Raw genomic sequence first — 15,727 nt, 5'->3', positions numbered from 1 at the left:
TACAATGCAGATGAAGCTTCTGGTCTCAGAAACCTCATGGTACAGAGTGAGGAAAAGGATATGTTTAAAAACAGTATCAATGTAACACAAGAATAATCAGGTGTGATAGGACTGTGGAAATGTAAGTGCTGGGCACCTCACCTGTTGCTTCGGGGGGGTGCCTGTGAAAGCTGCAGAGAGGAGGAAATGGGTCTAGTCCTTACACAAATAAGAACGGAAACCACACACGAGGCAACAGCAGAAATAAGTGCCACAGCATGGAGATAAGACAAGAGTATGCGTACTGAGGGAAAGCAAGCTTTCCATATGGCTATAGCACGGGTGTGAGCAATGGAAAGGCTGGCCACAGGCGCTGGATTTTATACTGTTGGCAAGAAGGAACAAATGACAAGTTATGAGAAGGAGAATGAGTTGCTTAGGGATGCTTTCTTAATGAACCATTAAGGAAAGATAGAAGAAAGACAGGAGGAGCTTTAACCTGGAGGCCGATATGTGTTCCAATGGCTAGAGGGTTAGGGATAACGGGGTGTAACGAGAATTATTTATGAGGTATAGTCAATATGAAGTCGTGACCAATGTGACTAGAGAGCAGAGCAAGGAAAACAGAAAGTTACACTCCTGGTTATTCACCAGGGTACACAATGTAGGCGTAGCGCACAGCTTTTCCTTGTTGCAGGGTTTCTGGTTCAAAAGGGGGAAGGGGGTCTTGCTTCAGACAAGTTGAGCATGAAGAACCTGGAGTGTTCCACTGTCCAGTAGGGAGAACAATATATCTAAATAGACAATCTATGGTTAGAAATGTAGGTCTGGGAAAGGCTGGGCTGGTGATGTGTATTTGCAGCTGATGAGAGCTGAAGCTATGGGTGTTGGTTTGGTGCGGGGAGAGAATATTGAGATGGGAACTCTAGAAAACAACACAACAACCCATCAAGTTAGGGTTTTATCCAAAAAAAAAAAAATGGGTCAAGAAAGGAAGCTGAGAAAGAATAAAGAAGGGTGAAGGACTAGAAGAATCAGAAGAGAAAGCAAAGAGCCAAACTAGAAAGGACTCTCAAGAAAGAGTGAGCAGTCAAACAGCACCAGATAATATAGAAAAGGATGGGCAATAAGGAAGACACTGAAGAACTTAGTGAGGCATTTCAATAAAACAGTGAAAGCAGAAGCCAAATCACAACACTCTGAAGAATAAATAAGAAATGAGAACGCAGAAGCTTAGAATGTGAACTAGTATTTAGAGAAGGGAGAAAACGGTTAGTAAATATTTTATAACCATATGGAAGGCAGATTATTTTGCTCAACTTTGACTCTTTATTCTGAATCTCCTTAAAAAGTTTGCACATCCCTGTTAAATTGAAAGGACAATGACTCTTCTCTATTAGTATTGCAAAGAGGGAAAATAACCAATCTCAAATTTTTACTGGATCTTCATTTCACTTTTGTTATTCCATGGATACTTCTCTTACAAGTTACAGGGCTAATGATGCTAGATTCTAACAATCACAGGAAAATACAGAAAAAATAATTACTTGTGAGTTTCCTTTTCTAAAATACTAGTAGTCTCAACTATTGTATTTGACTACTTACAATTCATATTTTAGCGAGGTATCCAAATTACATCAATGGCCCTCCCATCCAGTTTCTTTCTCTACATTCACCAGGGGTTTGTTTTCTACTCACCACATAGACAGGGGTCTTGTTACTTTGCCCCTCATGAACCTGAAGTATCTTCAGGGGCAAGTTAAACGAGCAAAAGAAGTCTGGCACCGAGGGAAGATTTGATTAAGACATTACAGTATACAATTTGGTATTCAATAAGGCAATGTCATATTAAATACTATTTCGAACCCCTGTGGGTTGGCGGCCATGGCCTCATTTGGCCTCCACACTTACTTGGCACTAACTTGTTGAACACAGACACTTCCTTTCATCTCTCATTATTATGAATATTTATTCACCAGGGTCAGAGTGCTGCCCACCACAGAACAAAGAAGTAGGCAGGTAAAGCCCTGCCCCAGGGGCTTACCAAACATTAACAGAGAAGACAAGAGGATACAGATTTAGCGTGGAAATGTGGAAGGCTCTTGGTGGTATAGTCCTAATGCTCACGGTTGTGTCTCTAATGTCTTCTGAAGGAAGGTTGAGAAGGGCTATCCAGAAGTAACACTATAAAGTTGGGAGGCAGATGGTGAAGATTATTCAGGTCAATAGAGAGTAAAAGGGAAGCACTGAGAAATGAGAACACAAGAGCAGTAGGAATAAACGCTATGGCTAGAGCAAATGAAAACTGTGAGATGAATGTAAATTGTACACCATGGACTCAGTATATTAAAAATGGTATTTCCACATGTATCAAAGTAGTTTAAGGGGGAGAATTTTAAAAGATCATATTTTCTTAGCCATATAGGACACAAAGTTTTTCTCTCTTGAAGAATAATGAAAGCAAACAAGCTATTAATCCCCAAAATTGGAAAAAAATGACTGCAGTGATTCTCATTCCGTGTTTAGCCATTCCAGAAGACATGGGAATATTCACCTATTTCTGTTTGCCCAGGTACAGCTTCCAGATGGAAGTGTTAAGCCTGTTCTCAACTCACACGATAACACAGACAATACTTCTGCTCCGCCTGTACATCACAGTTCCCGTAGCTTGGCGGTGTTGGTTCACTGGCCCTTCCTGCCACCATGCCTGTAGCAGGGAGACTGTGGGCCTCATAAGGCATAACTGACTTCTACTTGCTTTAAGGCCATGTGCATAAAAATATTAAATGAACACCACCTCATGAAGAGGAAATGGGGGAACTAGCAATTTCAGGTAAATATATACTGAGGAGGTGTTTGCACAAGAGAGTAAAGTACCATTCACATGTCTCATTCTATGACAACAAATGACAGAACACAAACCTAACTTTAGTGAGAGTACTTCCTCTCAAACATACAGCCACCCCTCACAAAAACAAGACTAATTTTTTCTTAGAAGTCAAAGAATAATGTTTACTTCCTTCCTCTAACAGAGTGATGTAAGCCACTCCCGAATCAGCGACCCTCAGTACAAAGAAACAAAGAAATCATAACCCCCATAAAAGTGGTTTGAGTGAATACAGCTATAAATATAGCTCTATAACTATAACATAGTTTCTGACTGGAACTCTGAAAAAACACTGTGAACGTTCAGAGCTCCTATTTTTAGTGTTAGATAACCTCTACTTGGAAATTAAATAAAAATTAAGAAATACATGATGAAGATAGTTAATGAGACCTTAGAGGGTGTAATAATGGATTTCAAATTCAGGCTCCATTTCTGTGTTTTCTTTGGAGAATTCATTTTATGTGGAAAACCCTAAAGGAGGCTGATGTCACACACTGAGTTTAGGCCAAAATGTCTGCCAAGTGATGTCGTTGTCGTAATCAGTAAACAATTGGCTTTCCCACTGCAGAAGGGTGGGGGCGGGGAACAGCTCAGGAAACCCTGTTCCCAAGTGTGTTAATACAAAGTTTCCTTCACTGTAATCTGTGCAGTTTGGTCTGTCCATAAAATAATATTATGTCCACATTTCATGACAACTTTCTGTTCACCAACCAGCTCCAATGTGTGGATATGTGTGTCACTGATGACCTGAATTACGTACTTGGCTGAATTACAAGTGGAGTCTATGTGAAAGGTTTTATACAAAAGCAATGCCAGTAAGTTTTGGCCTTTCTGGAGGGCTTCACAGGAAAGCCAAAACAAAAATCACTTTTAGTCAGTGCAGTTTTGCAAAATTTTCCCATAAGTGAAATGCCAATTTTGTCTGTACTTTCAAAATAGCTTGCATAATTTTTTTTTCCTTTTTCAGTTTCAATGGGGGAAAAGGCTGTAAAGAAAAAAAAAATGTTTCCTATTTTTTTTTTTTTAAATCATACTTTCTTTCTTAGAACACTAAAGCAAACCATGTATACTAATCATATATATTATTGCACTTCTGGCCTTGAAACCACCACTGAAGTGGGAAACAAATAGTATTATGGCAACTCTGTCTAAAACTGTGACTTCAACTATGGATTTTTTGAAAACCTTAAATTACTTTTCATAATATCTTGGCCAAGAAGGTTAGCACTGATAATTGTGATCTTATAAAGCAGGACTTCAAATGGTAGCTTCTCAAAAGCCACGTAGTAAGGAACGAGTCACAGGCAGAATTAATTTATTGCTGCTGTCCTGCCCAAGTGTGACTAGACAGAACAATGGCTCCGGGGGCAGAAGGGTCTTTGCAGTAAAGTCAGCAGGAACCAGCTTCAAGGCTGTTGCCTTGACCACATCTTGGGTTAAGTCGTTAGTAAAGAACAAAGCATTTACATATTTCTCTTTGGCTGAAGCAACTTTATAAAGATTTCTATCATTAACTCTTTTCTACTATGACAGGCCTGTTTTCTAGATGGACACCAGGAAAGGTGAATGAAACACTGAGCCATGTTTGACTTTCCTGTTAACTGAATGTATTGGATTACTTTCAAAGACTTCTCTCAAAAGACATCAAATCTTCTTTCTAGAGGTTTTGAATACTCCCTTGAAATATATGTAAATGAATGAGTGTATTAATCTATTTAATTTTTTAGTTAAACTAGTTACTTAGCTATTTACTGCTGCCAGCCACTTACTCATTCACTAAAACCAAAACTAAAACCAAAACCAATACCAAAAAAAAAACCATCCAAAACCCAAACCAAAAACACCCCAATTAATTAAATGCCTGCTACATGCCAGGTCCTACAGTAGATACTAGGAGAAGGAAGTAGATGAGTTACTCACTGGCATATAACCCCAACTCATTTGTGCATGTGTAAGACAAGAGACACCACTGTAGCCTTTATGATTTGATACCAAGGCTTTCAGGGCACCATGAAATCATGATGGGTAGGGACAAAAAGCATCAGTATGGTACAAAAACATAATACATTAAATATTCATGAAAATAAAATAGTCAGGAGAATTCAATAAACACATTAAACTACAGTACTTTAAGAGGATCCAGTATCTTGCAACTATTACCATTAGGATTTTCAAATTTTTTGGTCTTAAATCCCAGCTTTTAAAAATATCCCACAAAGCATAACACAGAGGGCATAATGTTTTTAAAAAAATAAATAAGCTAAAGTCTACTTTTTAAAAATCCTATTTGGAAAGCCAGCAGTTTTAAATTTCATGCACACTAAACTATTGTTGTAGAATGCATTGTACTCAAATGCAATCATTTCCTTTCAGTTTTCTGGCAAGGAGTTATATGTATTACATATTCTCGAGGCTATGTCTTGCAAGTAGTGGAATGGATGGCAGATCTCCATTTGACCTTTGTCAGAACAAAATGGAGACCACCACAAACATATTTTATATTGCAACTCTACAGAGACTCACAGTGTGATCAGCCCAGTGTTCATATACCTCAGATCTAACAGGAGGTAAGGGTAGGGATGCAGAGATATCCTCACGAGGATAACCAAAAAACCCATTCACTTAGGACTGTACATCATGACTTAACTTTCAGCAGATGTCACAAAACCATACCCTTGTAACTGCATAATTCAGTGGTTTCTATACAACACCATTTAATTATAGAGGTCAAAACTCGGCTACAATGATGACGCTATTTGATTGCTTTTCCTTCCCAGAAAGCTGAACAAAATTTTACAAATAATTCCGGGTGGGTATTTAGATGTACAACGATTCATGAATTTACTGCTCACAAAAGAATACTACAAATGTTAAAAAGCAGTCTAAAAGGAAATATAACAAGCTCAGAGAGGGATGAACTGGGAACTTGGAGAAAGGGGATGCTGGTCTGCAAACTGGATCTGCAGCTAGACCAGATTTGGGCACATTCCATTTCTCCAACCTTGTATGTAAAGAAATGGAACAGGCTATATTTGTGTGTCTCTTTCAGATTTAAAACACTGTGATTACGTGATACTATTATCAATAAGTATCTTTTACTTCAATCCTATTATTCTAAGCCACACTAGCAACACAGGTCAGTGAGAATGATAGCACCTCAACCACCAGATTCAAATCTACGTCAGCAGTGTTTCCATTTTTAGAGGATATCTAGATTTAGGTACATCCTATCGCTTCTTGAATGTTATATATTAGAAACTGAACTTAATATCACCTTTGCAAATTCAGGTCAATTTACAGCCTTTCTATTCCGTTTATTCCACCACAGAGAATCAATCTATGAGACAGCCATAAAAGATTACAGAAATCTCTCAATCCTAAATTTAAATGAGTAAAGATCTATCAATAAAGACCAGTCCTCTCATTTCTGAATTGTGAAAAGTGAGGCCTATCAAGACTCAGTTAGAAACCCCTAATCTTGCTGCTAAACAGAAGTAGGGCCAGACCAGAGGCTAGCTCTGATAACATAGTGAGTGATATTCTCCCCAGAATCATTACTAGGTGCTCAACCCTTGTGGCTACTATTCCAAAGAAAGTTAAGACGTAATTATACCACAGTTGAAAAGATAAGACCTTCATAAAACATCTACAGAAGATGCAGGTGTTCATTCTGTGGTACTGACACTGGTGTTGCAACATTATGAAAGGTCAGTCAAAAAGGATATTAAAAAGTGTAATTATCCAACAACCCACACAGTTCCAGGAAAGTGCAGGACATACAGTAAGTCTTGGATAAATATATCTAACTGGTCCATAGCTACTAGCTTAACAGCTCTATAAGACAGGAATTCAAAAACTGAATGTGGAAAGGCAGCCCCAAACTTCTGTTCCATTTGGCTATAAAATACCAAGAGGAAGAAGAGTCATTAAGCCATGTCAAAATGGAAAATTCTGCCTCATAAATGGAAATCAAGGTGGAACATTAGAAATAAGCTGTATCCTGAATTTCCAACTTATAGGTAAACTTTGCTGGCAAATATATTATATCTCATGAGAAGATGAAGCCAAACAGCTTTGGCCAGCCATGAGAATAGGAAATGCCCGGCATAAATGATGAGTAAATATCAGTGTACAGGAAGGCCTTTCCTTAGAAGGGTGTACATATAGTACTGGGTCAAAAGCATAGGCTCTGGAATCAGAACCAACAGGAGTTTGAACCATGCTCCGATCCTCTCATCTGGTCCTACTAGCTATTTAACCTTGAACAAAGTACTTAGTCTCTGTTAAGTCTCAATTTTACCATCTGTTAATAAAATGATATGGATCTCACAGGTTGCTGAAATTACTAAATTATACAATGCATAGGAAGTGCTAAGTATGGTGGCTGACAGTCAGTATGCATTGGCATCTTTCTGCAAATTTACCTTTCTTCAAGTTAGTTCATTTGCATATGCTTTACTACACCACTGGGCAGATTATGGATCGCTAGGAAGAAACCTAATTGGAACCTATGCTGGTGCTAAGGATGTGATGATGAATAAGAATTTCCAAGGGACACACCCTTTGGTATGGGGAACAAAGACACAAAAACAAGTGTCATGTTGTGTTTCAGGTAGAATGACAGCTGAGAATACAGAGCAGGCACAAATAAGGGGTAATTTTCTAGGCCTGGTTGTATCTTATTCCCTTTAGATAGGGGTGTTGCTGAACGTCCTAAGGATCTAACTCTTAACACTGAGCTGGCCACCATAGTACTCAATAATTTCCCCCTCATCTCCTAAACCATGGAGACCTATCTCCCCCTTATGGAAATCATAAACAGAAAGGTTAATGCAATGATATTATGAAAGCACAGTCTATCACATACTCAAAATGAAGCCTAACCTCAAATGACGGTTTTTAAGTGCGCCAACAGACTCCACTGGTCCTCGGGCAAGACAGTGTCACAAGATCCCCACACTAAACACATCATCTTGACTAAAGGAATTATAAAAAATCAAATATTCCCATAGTAAGGAAAGTGGGCTTCTGATTTACTTTGTTCACAACTCCTTCTATAGGGCCAAGTGCATGGAGAAGTTTAATAAATATTTACTGAAAAAGTGACTAGAATGTAGAAAAAGTTGTTACATTTGAATTTAGTACTTTCCATTAATATCTTCTCAAAAATTATCTTCTAGATTAGTTCTTTTCACTTAGCCCAGCTGTAGAGAATAATATATAAAACAAGTCAATTTTGGTAGAGGAAGCAAAATATGCTTGAGAGCTTTGGGATTATTCTATTGAAAGCAGATATAAAACAGGAGAGAACCACCCAAAGGTAGAATTTTGGTTTAAGAACATCAGAAATATTAACTATTTAAAAAAACTAAAAATAACTCTAAAAATAACTCTCTCAACTCATACTTTGCATAGTTTTTGTATCTTGTTTTTTTCACTGACGAAAACACGAACATTTTCCTAAATCACCAACTACTCCTGAATGTTATAATTTTTAAGTACATGAATACTACTGTCATACAGATGTAATTTATTTAAATTCCCTATTGTGGGCATTTAGCTTCATTCTACTTTTTCACTTTTATAAAGAACACTATGAAGAAAAGCCTCACACCCCGGTTAATTTTTATGCCTTCCTGACTGTTGCCATAGAATAAAGTTTTCGATGCTAGGTCAAAAGTTATAAAACTTTTCAGGATTTTAAAAACTATGGCTAAGTTACATTCTACTGATATAAATAGACCATTTATATTATCACTTTCAATGAAGGAGAGTACCCATTTCTTACTTTATAACTTTGCCTGAGACTAATCCTGAATCTGATTTCGTTTTAAAACATGTTAAAAAGCATGTAAAGTGAGTGAATGTTCATAACCCAAATCAGACTTTCCCACTGACTTGGAATTTGATTTTAAAGATGTATTACTTCTGACAAAAAAAAAAAAAAAAATCTGACATATCATAAAAAACACACTCAAACATAACATTTTCTTGAAGGAATATTTTGCCAATGTCAATATAATTTCGGTGTATTTCCTTTTCCTCATCAAATTCAAATTCTAATTAATAGCCTACCAGCACCAATCCTCCGAAACACTGCTTCTGTTGCTCTTTCTCTGAAAGGTCTGTACAATCCCACAAGAGCTGTAAAGTCCCAAGTCAGGAACCTGGCTCACCTTTCCTACCACATGACAAATCTGGCAGTAGCTCATACTGCTTATAGTAGTAGCCTTCCACAGACAACTTTGACTTGCTAACTCTGTGGAATCCAAAGCACACTTTGTCAAATTCCCTTTTTAATAATTTGGTTGATTAGGAGTATGTGAGAATTTTCAATCAATTTCTCCTATTTAACTCAATTTCTACCCACCAATTCTCACTTCCTCACGTATCTTCCCTATTTATCATGCATAATACATTATGACCATAGCATTTTCTCATTTATTTCCATGACCTGCCTAATGACAGCATGAAATATTTGAGATGCCTGGTGAACAGATAATTTATATCTTCAGAAAATGTTTCAGAAGAAACATATTTGCAGGATTTATGAGGCTGAGTATGTGTTTCTTCAATATAAGTAATTTCTACCATATAGTCTGTCACTTCATAGTACGCCTTTTTTTTTTTTTTTTTTGGTTCTAACTTCCCTGGTAGCTCAGCTGGTAAAGAATCCGCCTGCAATGAGGAGATCCTGGTTCAATTCCTGGGTTGGGAAGATCCCCTGGAGAAGGAAAAGGCTACCTACTCCAGTATCCTGGCCTGGAGAATTCCGTGGATTATATAGTTCGTGGGGACGCAAAGAGTCGGACACAACTGTGTGACTTTCACTTTTTTGTTCTGAATACATACGACATTCAAAGCATTTCATGTCATAACAAACACTGCAATATATATGTATGTATACAAACATATGTATACATATATGTGTGCATATATATGTAAAGAAAAAATTGGGGGAAAAGAGAATCATATGCAGGTGATCTCAAAATGCAATATTTATCAGTAATGGCATTAGTGAGGACCAAATACAAATGGCCATAAAAAGACCATTTCCCTGTGAGGCTCATCTGTCATTTGGTTTATGTCAAATTACTTCTTACTCTAAACATATTTGTCAATTAATCAAAACTCCACTTAATAATCTTCTCAAGAACACTCCAGCTGTTTTACAGACATACTTCCAAGCATGACAGCATTGAGCCATTAGGACAGCACATAGATTAAATGAATGGTCTTTTCATGTGTTTATTTGTGGATACAAAGATAGAGAATTCGCGTGGCTTCTTCATATAGAAGAATTCAGTGGCTTACTCTCACCGTTCCTCTGAAGGATAAGATTTTATCATTAAACAAAGTAAGAAGCACAAAACAACAAAAATGCTAGAAGAGGGAGAAATCACTCCTTAATTTTCACCTGTGTTGAAATCTAAGTGAGGATGCCTCAATGATGACAAAGCAGAGAAATGAGAGAAAACTTCATCCTGAAAAAACATCTGGATGGCAGCAAATGAATTCTCTTCTAGACTGGAAGAGTTTAATCTTGAAACATGTCTCCTTGTCTTCTCTGTATAAGTCTGTATTCTTTCAAATTGATTTTATTTTGTTAGGGAACATGTGGGGCAGTCAGTCAGTTCCCACTTCCAGTTCCAAAAAGAAGCCTCAGGAATCCAAAGAGGTTTGTGGCTTCAGAATGAATTGTTCCTGTACCATGACTGAATGCTCACAACTCACCAAATCATGCAAAAAACCCAAAGAAAGTTTCTTTAGATTTCAGATGTTCAAATTCTCCTTTTTATTAAATAGTGATAGCTAATTCATACTTTCTTACAGATAGTGTCTTATTAACAATATTTTAATTTAAAATATGTAATGATTGTTATTCTTTAGTCACTAAATCATGTCTGACTCTGTGACCCCACAGACTGCAGCCCACCAGGCTCCTCTGTCCATGAGATTTCCCAGGCAAGAATACTGGAGTGGGTTGCCATTTCCTTCTCCAGGGGATCTTCCTGACCCAGGAATCAACCTGGGTATCCTACATTGGCAGGCAGATTTTTTACTGCCTGGTAAACATAAAAAGGCATGGGGTGGGGGCAGTGTTACAGCCTCGAATACCTTCAGGGGACAGCACAGTAAGGAAAATGACAGGAATAGGATGTTTGGGACTTGCTTCAAAATAATCCAGATTGAGAAGCATAGCATAGTGGAGGAAAAATAATTCCCTCTCTACCCTTTCAAGATCTTGGCTGAGACCCACTGAAATAAAAGACAGATTAAGAAGAGAAAACCAAACAGAAGTTTATTAACATATATACCTCATGTATACATAGGAGATACCCAGGGAAAATGAGAAACTCTATAAGATGACCTAAACTACAATTCTAAATACCACCTTCATCTAAAGACAAAAGAAAGAAGAGTAGTGAGGAATGAGGAAAAGGGTAGCCAGTTACGGGAAGTTACCAGAAAAAGCTTGTGTATGGTTGTTATTCAGATTTAAGTTGGTGCCTTCTTTGCTGATAAGCTTCTCTTATGATTTAGTCATCCTTCTCTGGAGATACCCTTACACAGAGATTTCCTTCATAAACGTATATTTCCCTTACAGAAGAGTAACTCTACTCTTGTTTTCAGAACTTTTCCTATACCTGCTGTTTATTTAAACAGTCAGCTCAAAACATTTCTTATACTAAGGAGATATATTTTTGGTGGCATATTCTGCTACCCTTCAGTAGGGTGATACAGAAGAAACAAGACTGGCCAAGAGTTAGTTACTGAAGCTGTAAGGGGGGCCCAAAGGGGTTCATCATATTATCATCTCCACATCTTTATGTGTTAGAAATGACACAGAAGTGAACAAACAATAACACAAGAACGTAGTTAGAAAATTTAAATCAACAGAAACGCACAAAATAAAAATTAAGTATAAAGTGAAGATTTATAAAAGTAAAATGAAAATTAACCTTTCTCTGACTTTTCCTCACTTCTGACTCCCCAAAGGTAAACTGGAGCTAATAGGTTTCCGTGTATATTTCTAAAAATTTACTGTAAGCATATATCATAAGTAATTCATAAAAGAGATCTTTCTACCTTAAAAAAAAAAGTGGCTGCATATTATTTCATTCTAGAGATGCAATTCATTTGGCCAGGCTTTAGATAGTATTCTTTTTGCTTTTATTTGCTACCATACATTGCCCGGTCAATTGACTCTCAATAAATTCAGATGTAGGTTAATTCCAACTTTCTTTCAGAAACAAGTTACTCATTAGTAACTTTGCATTTTTTTTTCTTTTTTTGGCATAATGAAGAACTAAAACACACAAGAAAAGAAGCCTTTGCATGGGAAGCTCAAGACATCACAGAAGATAGTAGTGGGGATGAGGACAGGGACAGCACGAGATGACACTTTCAGAGTCAGGTCCACAGACCACACTCATTTACTTGTCAGCACTTCCCCAAGAGGTCTTCAGAGCTATCAGGTGATGGTGGTGGTTTAGTTGCTAAGTTGTGTCGTCTTGCGACCCCATGGACTGTCCATGGGATTCTCCACACAAGAATACTGGAGTGGGTTGCCATTTTGTAAAAGCTACAGAGCAGGGATTTGATGCAAGAGCAGAAGCTCAGGCAGTTCAAATGAAATTTGTACTTATTTGCAGTAGTATCTGCCTGATGCAGTGAACAAAGTGACCACAGACGCATCAAAGGTAACATTGTAGAAGTAAAGCCCACATATACTTTCTTTATGCTGTCCCCAAAACAAGGAATGCTACTTATTTGGATATGGCACTGCCTGTGAGGGGAAAAGGACATGATTCATGAACTCTAAACTGTCCCTAGAAATTTTCTGGAAAATCAGAAATAAAGCAAAATAAGAGATAAAAACTAATATGAACCTGTGAGCCACTGTAATCTATGGCCACTTTCTTCTTTCAGAGAAAATGATACAGGAAATTTTTTCTTTTCTAAACTAAGTTTTACAAAAATACTATAAATCTCAACAGATAATAGTGTTAATGTATGCTCATACAGCTTATAGGTGGAATAAAGTTTTCTTCAAACTATAAAACTAAGACAGATGATATATACATATAAAGCATCCCTGCTAAGTTGCTTGGGAGAAGGCAATCGCAACCCACTCCAGTACTCTTGCCTGGAAAATCCCATGGACGGAGGAGCCTGGTAGGCTGCAGTTCATGGGGTTGCTAAGAGTCAGATACGACTGAGAGTCTTCCCTTTCACTTTTCGCTTTCATGCATTGGAGAAGGCAATGGCAACCCACTCCAGTGTTCTTGCCTGGAGAATCCCAGGGACGGGGGGAGACTCGTGGGCTGCCGTCTATGGGGTCACACAGAGTCGGACACGACTGAAGTGACCTAGCAGCAGCAGCACCTAAGTTGCTTGAGTCATGTTTGACTCTTTGTGACCCTATGGACTGTGGCTCACCAGGCTCCCCTGTCCATGGGATTCTCCAGGCAAGAACACTGGGGTGGGTTACCATGCCCTCCTCCAGGGGATCTTCCCGACCCAGGGGTTGAACTCATGTCTCTTACAACTCCTGCATTGGCAGGCGGGTTCTTTACTACTAATGCCACCTGGAAAGCCAAAAGTAGCTCACAAGGTCATATAAAAACTTAGATCTAGGCACAGATCAAATAATATCAATGTTTTTTAGGAAAGATGAACAATCTTGGAACATTTTTGTTAAACTGATAACAATGATAATAATAGTAGTAACAATTAAACACTAAGAACCCCACTGAGAAAACTACTAGAACTAATAAATAAGCTCAGCAAGATTGTAAAGTACAAGCTAGATAAATACACAAAAATCAACTGTATTTCTACATAGTAGCTGTGAGCAAACTAAAAATGAAACTCAGAAAACAATTTCATTTACAATAGTACCAAAAAGAAATAAAGCATTTGGAAATAAACAAAAGAAGTACAAGACAAACTCTGAAAACTACAAAACAACATTGACAGAAACTAAAGAAGCCCTAAGTAAATGGCAAGAAGACATCCATCCCACGTCAGTGAATCAAGACTTAATACTGTTAAGCTAGTAATACTTGCCAAATTGATCTAGAGATTCAACATAATACTTATTAAAATCCCAGATGATTATTTTACAGAAATTGAGATGCTGATCTTAATTCACATGGAAATTCATGGGGCGCAGAATAGCCCAAACAGTATTGAAAAAGTAGAGCAAAGTTGAATATTTGATACTTCCCAGTTTCAAAACTTACTACAAAGCTACAATAATCAAGACAGCATGGTATTGGTGAAAGGATATGGAAATAGATCAGTGGGATAGAATTAAGAGTACAGAAATAAACTGTTATGCTGCTGGTCAACCGATTTTTAGCAAGTGTGCCAAGACAATTCAGTGGGGGGAAAAACTTTTACAAAAGAGTAGTGCTAGTCACAAGCAAGAGTAAAGTTGGATCCTATACCTCACATTATATTCAAAATTTAACTCAAAATGGATCAGAGACCCAACTAAATATGACACCTAAAATGGTAAAACTCTTAGAAGAAAACAGAGGCATAAATCTTTGTGACATTGATTAGGCAACGGTTTCTTAGATATGACACCAAAAACAAATAAATTTGACAAACATCATCAAAATTTAAAATGTTTGGTCTTCAAAGGACTCCATAAAGAAAGTGAAAAGTCAGCCCAAGATTGAAAATATCTACAGATCCTACATCTGATAAAGGGTTTGTATCCAGAATAAATAAGTCTCTAACAAATCAACAATAAAAAAGATTTAAAAATTGGCAAAGTATCTATAATGCCAGTTCTCCATAGAACATGTACAAACGGGCAATAAGAACAGAAAAAGGTGTTCAATATCATTAATCATTAGGAAAATGTAAATAAAAACCATGAGATGTTACTTTCTGCAATCAATGTGCATGCTTAGTTGCTCAGTTGTATCTAACTCTTTGTGACCCTGTGGACTGTAGTCCACCCAGCTCCTCTGTCCGTGGGATTTCCCAGGCAAGAATACTGGAGTGAGTTGCCATTTGCTACTCCAGGGGATCTTCCTAACCCAGGGATAGACCAATTTCCCTACATCCTTACTAACACTTGTTATGATCTGTCTTTTTTAGTACAGTCATACTTTATAGCCACTAGGATGATAATAATAAAAAAGATAGATCATAATAAGTGTTAGTGAGGATGTAGGGAAATTGGAACCTTCACATACTGCTGTAGGAATGTAAAATGATGAAGCTGCTCTGGAAAAGAGTCTGTCAATTCTTCAAACAGTCAATTATAACATTAGTATATGACCCAGCAATTCCACTCCTAGAGAAATTCCACTCCAAGAGAAAGGAAAACATATGCCCACACAAAAACTTAAACATGAATATTCATAGCAGCATTATTCAAAATAGCCCCAAACAGAAATAATTCAAATGTCTATCAACATAAATGATCAACAAACCTATGGTATATGCACACAATGGACTACTATTTGGCAAATAAAACGAAAGCCTGTGTCCGTTAGCAGTCACTCTCCATTTCCCCTCCCTGCCCCTGGAAACCATTCATATGCTTTCTGTCTCTATGGTTTTGCCTGTTCTGGACCTTTCATATAAATGGAATACAATATGTAGCCTTTTGTATCTGACTTCTTTCACTTAGCATAATGTTTTCAAGCTTCATCCATGTTATAGCACCTAAAAAGCACTTCATTCCTTTTTATGGTTGAATAAAACCCTTCCTGGTCTTTGTGGATAAAACTTGACTGATCTAAGTGATCAATATGATAGATATAAAACTATTAATGACAATAGATATTTCTCATGAGTCATAGGTTAGTTGTTTTCTTAAAATTTTACAAGGAA

The 15,727-nt window shown here is 37.4% G+C and overlaps 2 protein-coding genes across 4 annotated transcripts in view; one reads left to right on the top strand and one right to left on the bottom strand.

The window, feature by feature from the left end:
- CMSS1 (cms1 ribosomal small subunit homolog) overlaps positions 1-15,727 on the bottom strand; it is a 372,626-nt gene that overhangs the window by 262,559 nt on the left and 94,340 nt on the right. The gene's annotated exons all lie outside the window — the stretch shown is intronic.
- FILIP1L (filamin A interacting protein 1 like) overlaps positions 1-15,727 on the top strand; it is a 293,470-nt gene that overhangs the window by 195,033 nt on the left and 82,710 nt on the right. The window lies entirely within an intron of this gene.

Source organism: Cervus canadensis, chromosome 27 (genome assembly GCF_019320065.1).
Source record: "Cervus canadensis isolate Bull #8, Minnesota chromosome 27, ASM1932006v1, whole genome shotgun sequence".
Lineage (NCBI taxonomy): Eukaryota > Metazoa > Chordata > Mammalia > Artiodactyla > Cervidae > Cervus > Cervus canadensis.
This window is presented reverse-complemented; position numbering and strand designations above follow the sequence as displayed.